This window comes from Nicotiana sylvestris, chromosome 7 (genome assembly GCF_000393655.2).
Source record: "Nicotiana sylvestris chromosome 7, ASM39365v2, whole genome shotgun sequence".
In the NCBI taxonomy this organism is placed as follows: Eukaryota; Viridiplantae; Streptophyta; class Magnoliopsida; order Solanales; family Solanaceae; genus Nicotiana; species Nicotiana sylvestris.
Genome location: NC_091063.1, coordinates 64,512,869 through 64,531,071, shown reverse-complemented (window position 1 = coordinate 64,531,071; position 18,203 = coordinate 64,512,869).

Here is an 18,203-nt window from a genome sequence, read left to right as displayed (position 1 = left end):
TCCCCATATCACGCCATCCTTGATTATCATGCCAAGACTGTTACTTTAGCGATGCCAGAGTTACCGAGATTGGAGTGTAAGGGTTCCTCCGTTAGTGCATCTAGTCGGCTTATCTCTTTTTTAAAAGCTCGACATCTGGTTGAGAAGGGTTGTTTTGCATATCTAGCATATGTTCGGGACACCACCGCAGAGTCTCCGACAATTGATTTAGTGCCAGCAGTTTGGGAGTTCGCCGATGTGTTTCCTTCTGAACTTTCGAGCACACCACCAGATCGTGATATTAATTTCTGTATTGATTTGGCTCCAGGTACCCAGCCTATATTGATCCCACCGTATCATATGACTCCGAAAGAGCTGAAGGAGTAGCTTGAGGAGTTATTAGCAAAAGGGTTTCTCAGACCAAGTGTATCACCTTGAGGTGCACCAGTGTTATTTGTAAAGAACAAAGATGGGACGATGCGGATGTGCATTGATTACTGCCAGTTGAACAAAGTCACCATCAAGAACAAGTACCTGTTATCGCGTATCCATGATTTGTTTGACCAGCTGCAGGGTGCTAGGGTGTTTTCTAAGATCGACTTGATATCAGGGTACCACCGGTTGAAGATTTGGGACTCAGATGTTCCGAAGATTGCTTTTCGTATTAGATATGACCATTATGAGTTTCTAGTGATGTCCTTCGGCTTGACTAATGCCCCTACGGCTTTTATGGATTTGATGAACTGGGTGTTCAGGCCTTATATTGATTCTTTCGTTATCGTCTTCATTGATGACATCTTGATTTACCCACGTAGCTTAGGGGAGCACGAGTAGTGTTTGAGAGTGGTGCTTCAAACGTTGTGGGAGCAGAAGCTATATGTTAAGTTCTCCAAGTGTGAGTTTTGGCTAGAGTCTGTGGCATTCTTGGGGCATGTTGTATCAGGAGAGGGTATTAAGGTGGATCCCAAGAAGATTGAGGCAATTCAGAGTTGGCCACGTCCCACTTTGGTGACTGAGATCAGGAGTTTTCTGGGGTTAGCAGGTTATTATCGTCGGTTTGTGTAGGGTTTTTCACCCATTGCAGCACCTTTGACTAGATTGACCTAGAAAGGTGCTCCATTTTATTGGTTTGATGATTGTGAGTCGAGCTTTCAGAAGCTCAAGATAGCTTAGACCACAACACCAGTTCTAGTGTTGCCTTTCGATTTGGGGATGTATATGGTTTATTGTGACGCTTCATGCATTTGCTTGGGTTGTGTATTGATGCAGGAGGGGCGAGTTATTGCATATGCTTCACGTCAGCTGAAGATTCATAAGAAAAATTACCCCATGCACGACCTAGAGTTAGCCCTGATTGTTCATACTCTTAAGATATGGAGGCATTATCTGTATGGGGTGTCATGTGAGGTTTACACTTATCATCGTAGCTTATAGCATTTGTTCAAGCTAAGATATCTCAATTTGTGGCAGCTTAGATGGCTTGAGTTATTGAAGGATTATGACATCACCATCCTTTATCATCCAGGCAAGGCAAATGTGGTCGCGAATGCCTTAAGTAGGAAGGCAGAGAGTATGGGTAGTTTGACATTCATTTCAGCAGATGAGAGGCTACTAGCTTTGGACATTTAATCCTTGGCTAATAGACTTGTGAGGTTGGACATTTCAGAGCCCAACCGAGTTTTTGCATGTGTTGTTGCCCAGTCTTCAATATTGGGGCATATCAAGGCTCAGCAGTTTGATGATCCACATTTGGCAGTTCTTAGAAAGACGGTACTACAGGGTGGTGCCAAGGAGGTTTCTATTAGCGAGGATGGTGTTTTGCGACTCTAGGGTCGCCTATGTGTTCCTAATGTCGATGACTTGAGGGAGAGGATTCTAGAGGAGGCACGCAATTCACGGTATTTTATTAGGTGCTACGAAGATGTATCATGACCTGAGGCAGCATTATTGGTGGCGGCGGATGAAGAAAGACATAGTGGAGTATGTATCTAGGTGCCTAAATTGCCAGCAAGTCAAGTATGAGTACCAGAGGCCAGGTGACCTACTTCAGCAGATGTCCATACCTAAGTGGAAATGGGAGCGCATTACTATGGACTTCGTAGTTAGGTTGTCGCAGACTCTGCGGAAGTTTGATGCAGTTTGGGTCATTGTCGATAGGTTGACCAAGTCGGCACACTTCATTCCGGTTGTGACTACGTATATTTCAGAGAAGTTGGCCCAGATTTATATTCGAGAGATAGTTCGGTTACACATTCTGCCTATTTCCATCATATCAGATAGGGGTCTGAGTTCACTTCGCATTTCTGGAGAGCTGTACAGAGTGAGATGGGGACCCGTATAGAGCTCAGCACATCATTTCATCCTCAGACCAATGGGCAGTCAGAGTGGACAGTTCATATATTAGAGGATATGCTGAGAGCATGTGTGATTGACTTTGGAGGACAGTGGGATCAGTTCTTACCTTTGGCCGAGTTTGGTTACAACAACAGTTATCATTCCAAACATCGAGATGGCTCTATTTGAGGATTTATATGGTCGCGATATCGTTCTCCCATCGGGTGGTTTGAGCCCGGCGAGGCCAAGTTATATGGTATAGATTTGGTGAAAGATGCCTTGGAAAAAGTAAAGTTGATCCAGGAACAACTTCGCACAGCACAGTCTAGATAGAAGAGTTATGGAGATCAGAAGGTGCGGGATGTATCATTTATGGTCGGCAAGAAGTTTATCTTGAAAGTCTCACCGATGAAGGGTATTATGAGATTCAGGAAGAAAGGCAAGTTGAGCCCAAGGTTTATAGGCCCATTTGAGGTATTGAGGCGAGTTAGGGAGGTTGCTTATGAGCTTGCTTCACCTCCCAGCCTCTCCAGGGTTCATTAGTTTTTCACGTGTTTATGCTTCGGAGCTATCACGTCGACTTGTCTCATGTGTTAGACTTCAGTACTATTCAGCTAGATGAGAGCTTGGGTTATGAGGAGGAGCTAGTTGCTATTGTTGCTAGACAGAATCGCCAGTTGAAATCCAAGAGGATTTCCGCGGTAAAGGTTCAGTGGAGGGGCCAACCAGTCGAGGAGGCAACCTGGGAGTTCGAGGAGGATATGTGGAACAGATATCCACACTTATTTAGCACTTCAAGTATGAATCTAAACTCGTTCGAGGACGAACATTTGTTTAAAAGGTGGAGAATGTAACGACCCGACTGGTCATTTTGCTTTCTAGAACCCTGTTCCCCTAAATAAGACTTCCCGTACTTGTTTTTACTGATTTATGACTTGCGGGATGGTTGGTTCGGGATTTGGAACAGTTTAGGTTGAAATCGAAACACTTGGTTCCTTAAGGTTGTCTTAAAAGGCAAAGTTTGACTTTGGTCAACATTTTGAGTAAACGACATCGGAATTAGGATTTGACGGTTCCAATAGGTTTGTATGATGATTTGAGACTTGGGTGCATGTCCGGATTGGGTTTTGAATGACCCGAGAGTGTTTTGGCACCTAATAGTGAAAGTTAGTTCTTGAAGGTTTTTCGAAGTTCTTTTAATTTGGTTTGAGGTCTAAACGGAATTCCGAGATCGGAAATATTTCCTTAGTGTCATTTAAGACTTGCAAGCAAAATTTGGTATCATTCCGAGAGGTATAAGTACGTTTCGGCACATTGGAAGTAGATTGAAGAACTTGAAGTTCATAAATTTGATTCAATTAGTTTTAGGGTGTGATTCTTAGTTTTAATGTTGTTTCGGGTGTTTCAAGGGTTTGAGTGAGTCCATTTTATGATTCCAAACTTCTTGGTGTGTTCGGACGGGGCCCCGAGGGCCCCGAGCGTCAATCGGATGAGGCGCAGACTAAGTTGAAAATTTGAGCAAGAGCTGAAGCTCTAGCTGTTGTCATAACCGCACCTGCGGTTGGTCAGCCGCAAGTGCGAGCTCACAGGTGCGGTTGGAGCCTCGCAAATGCGGCCCAAGGAAAGGAGCCCAGGTTCCACAGATGCGACTCTTTTTTCGCAGAAGCGGGTATTCGCCCGCAGGTGCGGGCCCAGCCAGTCCAACCTAACTTGTCATAAACTCGTCCGTAGAAGCGGGACTGAAGGTTCAGTACACATATCTCAGGTGCGAAAATCGATGGGGCAGTGAGGTTCATTTAATACGGTACTTAAGCCATTTTCACTCATTTTCCCTCACTCTTTGGGCGATTATTGGAGCATTTTGAGAGGGATTTCCACCTAGCTTTTGGAGGTAAGTAATTTTTACCTATTGTGAGTTCAATATATAAATTTTGGGTAGATTCCAACATGAAAATTTGTAGAAATCATGGGTTAGGTGAAAAACCTAGGGTTTGACAAAAATGAGATTTTACCACAAAATTGACCATGAAACTTAGTGATAATTATATACTTATGTTCCTTAGGTTATGGGTAACAACTTTCCTCGAAAATTTTCGGAATCCGGACACTTGGGCCCAGGGGTGAATTTTAAGAATCTTGCCTTTAGGGTTGGGTAATTAGTTTAATAGTTAGAATATGAATTTGTGAACCTCTAATGATTGATTTTTACACTATTTGAATAGTTTCAGACTGTTCGACTCCGATTTGAGGGTTGGAGCGCACTCTTGAGTTTGGAAGTAGGCTTGGAAGCAAGGTAAATCTCTTTTCTAACCTTGTAAGAGGGAAATTTCCCCATAGGTGAACTTAATTACTATGTGGTTATGTGTGGGGGCTACGTACGCACGAAGTGACGAGAGTCCGTACGTAGCTACTATTTCTGTTATGTCCGGGTAGTTTTAGGTTTACACCATGCTTTGTGGACACCATTATTTGATTATATGTGCTAATTGTAACGAAAGGAATTAAGTTGAGTATTTCCAATGATTTAAAGGCTTCAAGTTGAATTGTCTTTTCATTTTTTTAAAAGAGAATCAAGAAAGGGTTATGATTTAAATGATAAAATTATGTTTGACCCGGTCACACGTATGATTTGCGAGCGGGGATTATGTTTTGACCGCGTCACATGTATAATTCGCGAGCGGGGTGAATAGATGCATCTATGGTTTGCGCTGTTCGACCCTCGGCAGTCACATTTTGCTTTTATGTTGGATCGAGCCGAACATCCTCGGTGGTATTTGTGTGTGATAATAGAACTGGAACTCTTTATAGTTGGTATAATTTGTTGCTTGAAATGTCACTTGTTTTAAATAAAGAAATTACCTTGACTTCTTAAATGTGATGGAAGGATTTTCTAGTTATTATTCTTATTTAAGCTTGTTGTTATCTACATATATTATGATTTAAGAATTTGAAACTTCATATTATTAAATTGTTGGCCCTTGTAAGTATCGGAGTCGACCTCTCGTCACTACTTCTTCGAAGTTAGACGAGATATTTATTGGGTACATATTTTTATGTACTCACGCTACACTTTTGTACTTGATTGTACAGTATTTGAGGCAAGTGCATTTGGCCATCAGTCCGATGCATAGACTTGACTCCTCAGCTTAAGACTTTCCGGTGAGCTGCCCTTTTGAGCCGTTCTGCAGCAGCTGGAGTCTCTCTTATGTCTTTATTTTCCTGTCTATTCCTTTCCAGACAGTAGGATAGCATGATTTTGTGTATTCTACTAGATTGCCCACATACTTGTGACACCAGGTCTTGGCACACGCACTAGTGGACTTATGATATTTGGTTTACTTACATGATTACGATTCGTATTTATTGCTTCCATTTATCTATGGTTAAAGTTTAAACTCCTAAACTTTTATCAAATAAGAAGAAGTCATCACTTACTAATTAATTAAATAGGAATTCACTAGTTGATTAGTGTTGGCTTGCCTAACAACGGTGTTGGGCGCCATCAAAGCCTAATATGAAATTTGGATCGTGACAGTATATGTCTTTTTTATTTAAATTAGGAGTTGCTAAATACTTTGAGCACAATTTCTGTTCATTCTTGAAAAGATAGTTTTTATTTACGTTTAGGATAATATTTATTTTTCCTAAGAAATTATTCTGATACTTCGACATAAAAGACATAAGATGAACAAACATATTTCAAAGGAACCAAATTAATAATAAAGTATTGTTTTGCTATCATTTGGTCATGAGAAAGGAGGAATAAGTGTTCAAAGTTATTTCGATACTTATTTCGATACTTTGACATAAATGAAATAAAATTAACGAACATATTTAAAAGGAATCAAACTAACAATAGAATATTATTTTGCTATCGTTTGATTACTAGAAAGGAAGATAAAGTGTTCAAAGGTTCTTTTTTCTTTTTCTATTTGATATGTAGCAAAGTTTTTGAAAAAGTAATCATCACAACAAAAATCGATATATTATCCTTCTTATACAATTTTGAAGCAATTATTACAGTTCAATACAAGTTCCTAACTTTTAGTCCTAAATTATGAGATACGCTTTTTTTTAAAATTTTAAATTTATGTAAAAAGAGGTAGAAAAAGTCAAAGTTGTATGATTATAGTAAACTTCATAAGTTCTAAATATCAAGACATCTTACCTAATCCAATTAAGGAAATATTTAATAACTAAAATTTTAGTCGATTTCATACTACTAAATATTAGAAAAATAATTAAATTACTATTTTGTCCAATATAAAATCTATTTCTAAAGGATAAAATAGGCGAACGATATTTTGTTAAGGGATTTCGCAATTTTAATATAGTATAGATTAATTATGGATTATACATTAATAGGGATCTTTACACAAATGACCGTTGAATTTACTGTTTATTTTTTCCAGCCAGTATGCATGGACTATACAATGATTATACATGATTATATACATAATAATTATGAATTTTACGTATATTGTACATCCACCAGCTATTTTAAGTTTAAACGTTTGAGCAGGCATATTTAAGTTAATTTTTCTTGTTCCAAAGTTCAGGTGTTTGGCTAATCTTTTAAAAAAAAAATACTCTTGAATAGAAGCAAAAGCTACTTTTGAGCAACGGAAAAAAATAGATTCTCCCTAAAAGTGCTTTTGTAACGACCCGATCGGTCGTTTTGAGTATTTGCACTTCGCTCGATTGTTTGAGGGCATGAGTAGCTTCATATGAAGTATTATGACTTATGTGAATCGTCGGTTTTGATTTTCAGGTTATTCGGAATTCAAGTTGGAAGAATGATTCTCAACTAGAAGCTTTAAATTTGACAAAGTTTGACTTTTTAGTATTTGACCTCAAATTGGATTTATGATGGATCTGTTGGCTCCGTTGGGTAATTTTGGACTTAGGTACGCGTCCGGATCGTGATTTGGAGGTCCGTAGTGGAATTTCACTTGAAATGGCAAAAGTTGGAATTTTAAAAAGTTTGACCGGGAGTGAACTTTTTGATATCGGTGTCGGATTTTGATTCCGGAAGTTGGAATAGCTCCGTAATGTAAAATGTGACTTGTATGCAAAATTTAAGGTCAATCAGACGTGATTTGATATATTTCAGCATCGGTTGTAGAAGTTGAAGTTTCAACGTTTAATGATTTCGAATTGAGGATTGATTTGTCGTTCAATGTTATTATGTGTGTTTTGAGGCCTCGAGTAAGTCTATGTGATTTTATCAGACTTGTTGGTATGTTTGGATGTGGTCCCAAGGGGCTTAAGTGAGTTTCGGGCGAGGTTCAGAGCATTTTGGAGATTTTGGCCAAGGCTGGTGGTTGTGGTTCTGGTGTGACTTCACCTGCGGCTGGTTTGCGCAGGTGCGATGGCTGCAAAAGCGACCAAGGGGTCGCAGGAGCGGAAATGTTGATTGGAGTAGGGTCTCGTAAAAGCGGAGATTTGCTTCGCATCTGCGAAGGCGCAGATGCGGTAGGTTGAGCACAGATGCGGTTGGCAGTGCAGAAGCGATATTTGGGTGCGCACTTGCGAGTGCGCATATGCGGCTAAAGCGTCCGTAGATGTGAAAGTGCTGGGCAGAGTTATAAAATTGAGGGTTTAGTTCTTTCATATATTTTGAGATGTGGGACTCGTATTGAGGCAATTTTTGGAGCAAATTTCATCACAAGGATTAGGGTAAGTGTTTTCTACTCAGTCTTGGTTATATTTCATGAATCTATCTTCGATTTTAGCTTTGGTTGATGAATTGAAAGAGGAAATCGGGGGTTATGGCCTAAAGTTTCATACTATTAATTTTTGAATTTTTATCACCGATTTGGAGTCGAATTTGAGTGAAACTAGTATGGTTGGACTCGTAATTGAATGAGTTATCGGATTTTGTGAGTTTTGTCGAGTTTCGAGGCGTGGGCCCGGGTGTGATTTTTGGCCGAATTTGGGATTTAACTTAGGATTCAATCCTTATCATTTGTAATTGATTCCTTGGGCTTTATCTGATGTATTTGAGTTGTTTTTGGCTAGTTTTGAACCATTCGAAGGTCGTTACGCGTGTGATGGCATTCTTGGAGCATCACTTGGCTTGCTCGGTGTCAGAATTGGCTTGTTTGAGATAAGTAACTAGTTTAAACTTAGTATTAAGGGTACGAAATCCTGAATTACGTGCTATGTGATTGATGTTGAGGTGACGCACATACTAGGTGACGGGCGTGTGGGCGTGCACCCTGTGAGTTGTGACTCTGTTGTTTCCAGGGCACTGAATAGTGGCCCTATTTTATTGATATGTGTGTTTTCACCATGTGATAAAATAAATGAGTTGTACATCATGCTAGATATCATGCTTATGCTTTATGCTGATATTGTTGGGACCCATAGTGGTCGTTTCTTGCTGTCATCACATTGAATTCATTGATATTTCGTACTCATTCACATTCGTGCATTCATATCATATCTCAATCTCAGTTGTTACTTATTGATACATCATATCAATATTCAGGGTCAGTTTTCATGACACTGTGAGCCCATGGGCGAGACCGAAGAGATTGATGACTGAGTGAGGCCGAGAGCCTGATTATGAGTGACAATTATAAGATCGGACTGTATGCCGCATCATATTTTATTGATTATTGAGTAAGGGCGAGGGCTTGATTGATTTATGCCATGATTGGCTTGTTTTAGCGCATGGGCTGAAAGAGTCCTTCCAGAGTCTCCACACCTCAGTGAGCGCGATTGATTATATTCAGGGATGGATCTTCCCTTAGTATGGAGATGGATCTTCTCCACAAGGCTGGATTGGCCTGTTTCCTTGGTACTGGGTGATTTATAGTCAGTGATGTATATACTTTGGGATAGATCTTCCTTCGGCCGTATAGCCCATATACAGTACCGAGTGGTTGAATATGATGAGTGAAAGGTGTGATACAGTGAGTTTGAGTACTTTGAGAGTGTACGTGTATGATTCATCTCTGAGGTATATGACATACATGCAGAGAGACACAATTTTTTCATGCTGTATGGTATCACGTTATTCGTGACATTTTACACACATTGATATGTGGTCATAGAGAGGTATCTCATAGTTGCTATCTGGAAAGAACATGAAACATCTTATTTATTGTGAAATGGAGTTTTGGAAAGAAAATACAGTTTTTCAAACTATCTCATATTTCACGATGTTTTCGGTAAAGAATTTGGGTTTTAACTGATGCTCTTGAAAGGTGGAACTATTTTGGAAAAACTGTGAAAAAGGTAAACACTTTATCTCTGAGTTACTTCTTTATTTATATGCTTTACATTGTTATAAACTGTTATTGGATATTGGTGTTGGACTCAACCAATGTTCCAGCTCATCACTGCTTTTAACCTAAGTTTAGGTTTGTTACTTTTTGAGTTGGGGTCGGTTGTACTCATACTGCACTTCCTGCACAATACATGCAGATCCCGGATGCCAATGTTGCTGCGTTCGATGGTTGTTGGATTTGAAGGCGTACCTGCGTTCCTACTGTAGCTGCCTCTTGTTCGCAGTAGCCTTAGATTATAAAACTCTGTTTATGTACTGTTCAAACAGAAGATGTATTCTTTTTATGTCAGCTTTGTAAACTCTTTTCTTAGAAGCTCATGATTTGTACTTTCAGTCCTTGGAAAATGTAATAGATCCAGATAATTTAGTTGTTTAATTGACTTATTAGCAATATTGAATTTGGATAGTTATTAGTTGGCTTACCTAGTGGGTTGGGTTAGGTGCCATCACGACTAGTAGATTTTGGATCGTGGCAGATTGGTATCAGAGCTTTGGGTTCATAGGTTCTACAAGTCATGAGCAAGTGTCTAGTATAGTATTGTGGATCAGTATGATGACGTCCATACCTATCTTCGAGAGGCTACAAGGCATTTAGGATTTACTTCCCATCTTTCTTTCCTTATCGTGCGGCATTGATTTAGCTTGAAGCGTAATCCTTTGAATTCCTTCCACGCATTCGTATGTGCATATGAGCGCTCGGTATTAGCTGTGCGAGACGACTTGTGATTCCCTGGATAAGGTGCGAGATGTGATTTCTGTCTATTGATGATAGGCTAGTCTGGAGGACTTGAGGGTGGGTTTTGACTGTAGTTTGAGCACAGAGGTGTTTATTATGTGAGCATGTGCATTTGGACTTATATGTCCGGTAGTATCCCTATCAGTGGAATTTGTTGCTGGATGGCTACGTGATGAGTGTGATGTGACCGCAAGGTGTGTTCATATAATTTGAATGTGACCAAAAGGATCTGCTTGAGGTGTAGAAAGAACTTTTTTGGTGCTTGATTTCTATCTTGATTTGATGTATAGCCTAGAGTTATGGGTGTGTTGAAGGATATTTTCATATTATTTAGTTAAGGAGTGAAGTAGATTTCATATCGTGATATGAGTTCAGATTCAGGAAGATTAAGTGATTGCGTAATGTTATGTGGAAGGGTATAGAGATAGGTCAGCTTGAGGCAAAGCAGGTAGGTTATCTCTTGCGAGGTGTCCTGAGGTTTGTGTGATCCCTATGTTGTTTGTTGGGAGTTATCTTTTACCAATGAAATATACGTGTTGCAATTTGAGTCTGGATCACTTATGAGAGTGGGCTTGGCTATTACAAGGGGGAATGCGAGATTTGCAGATGATTTGAAATACTAGATGGTTTGTGTTGCATAAGCTTATGAAGGATTTAGTTGATCTCGCTATGGTAATATGACAGTAATAGAGTATGAGCATTGTGAGTTTTTGTATATTTTGATCTATGGCTTTGAGCCAAGTGGGGGAGTCTACTATTGATAAGTTGATTGCACGACTACTGGAGAATCAGTTATGACTTGCAGAGGTTGAGATCGAGGATGACTCGAGTATGGGGATTTCTGGATTCGAGTTGCATTGGGCTTTTTGAGTATATGAGAATCATGGAATGATTTGAGGTGTTATTGCTGTAGGATGTAATATGCGTAGAGTAAAAAATTATCTGGTTACATTAAGGTGAGGTTACTTACTTGGGTGTTGGAGTGCTAATAGGGCACATGTCGTTCGACCTATTTGATCAGTCTAATTGAGATTTGAGCGGAGTGGATGATTCTTGAGAATGGTTCTAATGAATTCAAGATTTATATGTGGCAATTGAGAGTTTTGCGGATTTGTATGTGGCTAGAAGCTGAGAGTTACATTGGATGGTGTCGAGGCTCATATTATTTCTACATCGTTGTGGATTCTACATTTCAGTATCAAGAAGGTAAGATAAACAACTTGAAATTCACAGAAGGTCTCTTCAGAGTGGGTATCTCGGTTGTGATACTTTTGGGGTGCTTAAGATAGCATTCAGCGACTTATAAGCCATAGGGCGGTGTGGTTTTATATTAGGGTCTCGTGTGGTGAGTCTAGGTTAAGGATTGTGGTATTATGGCGAGGAGAAGTATCAATTTGAAGGTAATTTAGAAAGAACTCGGATAAATAGGACAACTTGGTAGGTTGGATCGACATGGTAAGGGATATGATTAGATCTTTGGGTGCTTATGAGGTAATGAGTTTCTACAGGTGTTTCATGGCGATACTCTTAGGTTTTGGTGACCTGTGTAGCTTGGTTGACTTAGATTCAGACCTGGCGTTTGGGTTTTGTGCAAATGGGATTCGGAGAGTTCTTGATGGTTTCTACCACAGTTAGAGATGTATATTTCCTACTGGAACGAGGAGCATATGATGTATAGTGATTTCCTCCTGGATGGGATCAAATGGAAAGTTCTTGGTTAATTAAGTATGTAGTTGCTTGTGACTCGGAGTGGAATATGAAGTTCTTGTACTTTTCGTATGATGGTATGGTATATGCGGTGTGTTGTGTAGGATTGAGATTTACATGTGTAAGGTCATGATTCAGTTTTGAAGGGAAGGTCATGAGTCTTTAGGCAACATGGACAGTTTCAGATGACTAGGTAAATGGCATTACTATTTGCTATAGCATGATGAGAGTATACATTTCAGAAGGGGCAATGTGTTTTGATTTATGAACACTTCATTGGTATTGCGACATTCTCTTGTTTGATCAACTGCTGGTGTTCGAATTTTGCTTTGTGGCACAGAAGAGTTATAGAAGTATTACTTGTGGAATGATCGCATATTGGAGAAATATTAGGCATTCAGGCGATGGAGTTGAGATCAGATATGGTGATTTGTATGTTCTATGGATTTGGAGACTAGGAGTTCTCATGAGTAGATTATTTCGTGGTTATGGACTATAAAAATGTAGCCAAGGTTGGGCAGAGGATAATATGTGGTGATTCAGTCATTGTGGACTTTTGGAAGATTATTTATCTATGGTGGTTGACCAAAGTTGATTTGGTGTTCATTGGTAGGCCAATATGGGTGCGTGTTCTGCACCGGGTTGGATTATTTGACTCCGAACTACTATTGTTGAGGGATGTGTCATTCAGTTGTTGTTGAGCTTATTCGTGTTCTAAAATGATCTGTGAGTCACCCTTCTATGTTATGAGGAGTTGTGAATCATTGGTTATATACACACATGGTGCGGTTCTATTTGGGCTTATAGCGTAAATTTGAGCAAGATAAGTATTCGGGTATTGCATGATTGATTGCATATTGGCTATGTTCTTTTCGGATGTTGGCATTGTATTATTTTCTCTCCGTGGTTGGGGTAATGCACTTTGGGTAATTGATGTCGAATTTAGTGTGGTTATTGATTTTGAGCAAGGTGGCTCGAGGAATATCAAAAGGGTCGGCATTTGGATGGGGCACGCATTGCAGTGAAGTTATGTTGAGATATGATCCTTGGTATCAGATTCGTGTGTTTTGGTTCTACGATGTGTGCTAGGCTCTTAGCATGGTATTGTGATGGTACTTGTTAGACTGGCGGGAAAGTTCTCTCGTTTGAGTCATTTTCATAATTGAGTACATTTTGGGGTGTTGCTATTGGGTGCACGAATTGCACAGGTTATGGCTTTGGATTGTATTGATGTGTCATATCACCAGAGTGGTCGTGTTGGATGAGATGAGGTCATTGGACCTAGAGTGAATACTATCAGCATGATTGGAAGAATAATATTGAAAGTCGGCTTAGAAATTTGTTGTGGTCCTTGTCGAAGGAAAGGGAGCTCCATGACTTGTTGATCTGATGAATGGTTAAGAGGTTTATTACCGGTATTGGGTTGTTTTGAGTAGCTATTGTGATTAGAAATTATCGCTATGAGTGTTTGAGTTATGTGGTATATCATGTGATTTTATCTTGTATTGTAGATATGGCTTATTACAACTTGTTCAGACTTATACAGTGTGTAGATTCGAGATTCTGATTTTATGGAAAATTTCGGATGTGGAAAAATTTGGTTCTAAGGCTTATGGGCTAGGTTAGATTAAGAAATTTCAGTCATGTTGTATTATCAGACCTATATGGGATAGGGTGACGTGGGATCATCCCCGTGTATGTGCATAGTGAGGTTACACAGCGATTTGATGGCTTTTGGAACAACTTTATGCACGTTCGATGATGAGCGTACGTTTAAGTGTGGGAGGATGTAACGACCTGACTGGTCGTTTTGAGCATTTGCACTTCGCTCGGTTGTTTGAGGGCATGAGTATCTCCGTATGAAGTATTATGACTTATGTGGATCGTCGGTTTTGATTTTCAAGTTATTCGGAATTCAAGTTGGAAGAAAATGATTCTCAGCTAGAAGCTTTAAATTTGAAAGGTTTGACCAAGTTTGACTTTTTAGTATTTGACCTCGAATTGGATTTCTGATGGTTCTGTTGGCTCCGTTAGGTGATTTTGGACTTAGGAGCGCGTCCGGATCGTGATTTGGAGGACCGTAGTGGAATTTGGCTAGAAATGGCGAAAGTTGAAATTTTAGAAAGTTTGACCGGGAGTGGACTTTTTTATATCGGGGTCGGATTCCGATTTTGGAAGTTAGAGCAGGTTCGTAATGTAATGTGACTTGTGTGTAAAATTTGAGGTCAATCGAACGTGATTTGATAGGTTTCGGCATCAATTGTGGAAGTTGAAGTTTCAAAGTTCAATGATTTCGAATTGAGGTGTGATTCGTAGTTCGATATTGTTATGTGTGTTTTGAGGCCCCGAGTAGGACCGTGTGATATTATTAGACTTGTTGGTATGTTTGGATGTGGTCCCGAGGGGCTCGGGTGAGTTTCTGGCGAGGTTCGGAGAATTTTGGAGATTTTGGCCAAGGCTGGTGGTTGCTGGTTCTGGTGTGACCACACCTGCGGCTGGTTTTCGCAGCTGCGATGGCCGCAAAAGCAACCAAGGTGTCGCATGAGCGAAAATGTTGCTGGGATCAGGGGCCTGCAAAAGCGGAGATTTGCTTGGCATCTGCGAAGGTGCAGATACGGTAGGTTGAGCACAAATGTGGTTGGCAGTGCAGAAGCGATATTTGGGTGCGCACCTGCGAGTGCGCAGATGCGGCTAAAGTGTCCGCAGATGCGAAAGTGCTAGGCAGAGTTATAAAATCGAGGGTTTTGTTCTTTCTTCATATTTTGAGATGTGAGACTCGGATTGAGGCGATTTTTGGAGAAATTTCATCACAAGGATTGGGGTAAGTGTTCTCTACTCAGTCTTGGTTATATTTCATGAATCTATCTTCGATTTTAGCTTTTGGTTGATGAATTAAAAGAGGAAATTGGGGGTTTTGGCCTAAAGTTTCATAATATGAATTTTTGAGTTTTGATCACCGATTTGGAGTCGAATTTGAGTGAAGCTAGTATGGTTGGATTCGTAATTGAATGAGTTGTCGGATTTTATGAGTTTTATCGAGTTTCGAGGTGTGGGCCCGGGTGTGATTTTTGGCTGAATTTGGGATTAAACTTAGTATTCAATCCTTATCATTTGTAATTGATTCCTTGGGCTTTATTTGATGTATTTGAGTTATTTTTGTCTAGTTTTGAACCGTTCGGAGGTCGTTACGCGTGTGATGGCATTCTTAGAGCATCACTTGGCTTGCTCGGTGTCGGAATTGGCTTGTTTGAGATAAGTAACTCTTTTAAACTTAGTGTTGAGGGTATGAAACTCCCGAATTACGTGCTATGTGATTGATGTTGAGGTGACGCACATGCTAGGTGACGGGCGTGTGGGCATGCACCTTGTGAGTTGTGACTCTATTGTTTCCAGGGCACTAAATAGTAGCCCTATTTTATTGATATGTGTGTTTTCACCATGTGATAAAATAAATGAGCTATACATCATGCTAGATATCATGCTTAGGCTTTATGCTGATATTGTTGGGACCCATAGTGGTCGTTTCTTGCTGTCATCACATTGAATTCATTGATATTTCGTACTCATTCGCATTCATGCATTCATATCATATCTCAGTCTCAGTTGTTACTTATTGATACATCATATCATTCTTCCAGGTCAGTTTTAATGACATTGTGAGCCCGTGGGCGAGACCGAAGAGATTGATGACTGAGTGAGGCCGAGAGCCTGATTATGAGTGACAGTGATGGGATTGGACTGTACGCCGCATCATATTTTATTGATTATTGATTAAGGGCGAGGGCTTGATTGATTTATGCCATGATTGGCTTGTTATAGCGCTTGGGCTGAAAGAGTCCCTTCGAAGTCTCCACACCCCAGTGAGCGCGGTTGATTATATTCAGGGATGGATCTTCCCTTAGTATGGAGATGGATTTTCTCCACGAGGCTGGTTTGGCCTGTTTCCTCGGTACCAGGTGACTTATAGTCAGTGATGTAGATATTTCAGGATAAATCTTCCTTCGGCCGTATGGGCCATATACAGTACCGAGTGGTTGAATATGATGAGTGAAAGGTGTGATACAGTGAGGTTGAGTACTTTGAGAGTGTGCACACATGATTCATCTTTGAAGTATATGACATACATGCAGAGAGACACAATTTCCTCATGCTGTATGGTATCCCGTCATTCATGACATTTTACAAACATTGATATGTGGTCATAGAGAAGTATCTCATACTTGCTATCTGAAAAGAAATTAAAACATCTTATTTATTGTGAAAAAGGAGTTTTGGAAAAGAAAATACAGTTTTTCAAACCATCTCATATTTACGACGTTTTCGGTAAAGAATTTGGGTTTTAGCTGATGCTCTTGAAAGGCGAAACTATTTTGGAAAAACTGTGAAAAAGGTGAACACTTTATCTATGAGTTACTTCTTTATTTATATTCTTTACATTGTTATAAACTGTTATTGGATATTGGTGTTGGACTCGACCAATGTTCCAGCTCGTCACTGCTTTCAACCTAAGTTTAGGTTTGTTACTTTTTGAGTACATGGGGTCGCTTGTACTCATACTGCACTTCCTGCACAGTACGTGCAGATCCCGAATGCCGATGTTGCTGCGTTCGATGGTTGTTGGATTTGAAGGCGTACCTGCGTTCCTGCTGTAGCTGCCTCTTGTTCACAGTAGCCTTAGATTATAAAACTCTGTTTATGTACTGTTTAAACAGAAGATGTATTCTTTTTATGTCAGCTTTGTAAACTCTTTTCTTATAAGCTCATAATTTGTACTTCTAGTCTTTGAAAAATGTAATAGATCCAGATAATTTAGTTGTTTAATGAACATATTAGCAATATTGAATTTGAATAGTTATTAGTTGGTTTACCTTGCGGGTTGGGTTAGGTGCCATCACGACTAGTACATTTTGGGTCGTGACAGTTTCACAAAAGTACTTTTGAGAAAAATACACATAAAAATACTTTTTAAAAATTTGATCAAACAATAATAGATGCTTAAAAGGGATTTTTTAATTAATTTAATTAAATATAAAATATTTCTCACCAAAATATCTTTTTAAAAAGTATTTTTTAAAATAAATTAATTTTAGAAGCTTAGCCAAACGCCATAAGACTAGCCCGTACTATTACTAAGAGCCCGTTTGGACATAAGAAATTTAATCCTTTTTCCAATTTTTTTTTTCGAAATCAGCGTTTGTTCGTAAAATTTTTAATTTTCACTTGAAGATGCATTTTGGAAATTTTTGAAAATTTGAAAACTTCAAAAGGTTGTCTTTCAATATTTTCACTCAAATCACTCACAAAACTTCAAAAACAACCTAAAATTATATTCATGTCCAAATACAATTTTAGATTTTAAATACCATTTTCACTTGGCTTTTTTTTTTTTTTTTTTTTCCTTTTTTTGAAATTTTACATTTCTTACGTCCAAACGCCCACTAAGTTGGTTATACCGTGTGAAATGGAATGGTAAAGGCTACTAGATCCCAACTTGTACTATATCTGATCCAATGATCCAATGGGCCACAGTTCTTATCCAGTTGTTACTTCCTAATCTTGTCCTTTTTCTATAACATACAACTAAGATGTGAAAAAAAAATGAAGGGCAATAATGGTAATTAAAATAAAGATTGTTCCTTCTCGTAATCATCGACGAACATATGACGACGTGCGTACGCTGAAGAGAAGCAACCAAACACCGAAACACGTGTTTTGAGTTCTGGAAATGAAATCAAAACCAAACAGAGAAAGATGCAAATACTGTTTTGGTCTCTCGTGAATATCTCAAAGGACAAAACCCATTATTTTCTTTTACTTCAAATGGGGATTTTTGACCTTTTATAAATTAACACTAATAGTAAATCGAAAAAAATTAAGAAAGAGGAAGAGGTAAGTCTATACAATTCGGTGACTGGATAGTTTTTTTGGATGTTGTTTGACCTCTTTTCCTGTATAAATCCTTTCTTTCTTTAATATTGTAATTGTAATGAGAATATATAACCTTAGCTTTCATTTGTAATAGTTGGAAAATAACAGCAAGTTTCTACTGTCAATTAACAGCAAGTTTTATTTTAATGAGAGCATATACACTTTAGTAGTGCTTTATAAGAATCATATTCAATCGGTTTATACAATTTTTTTTCCAACTGT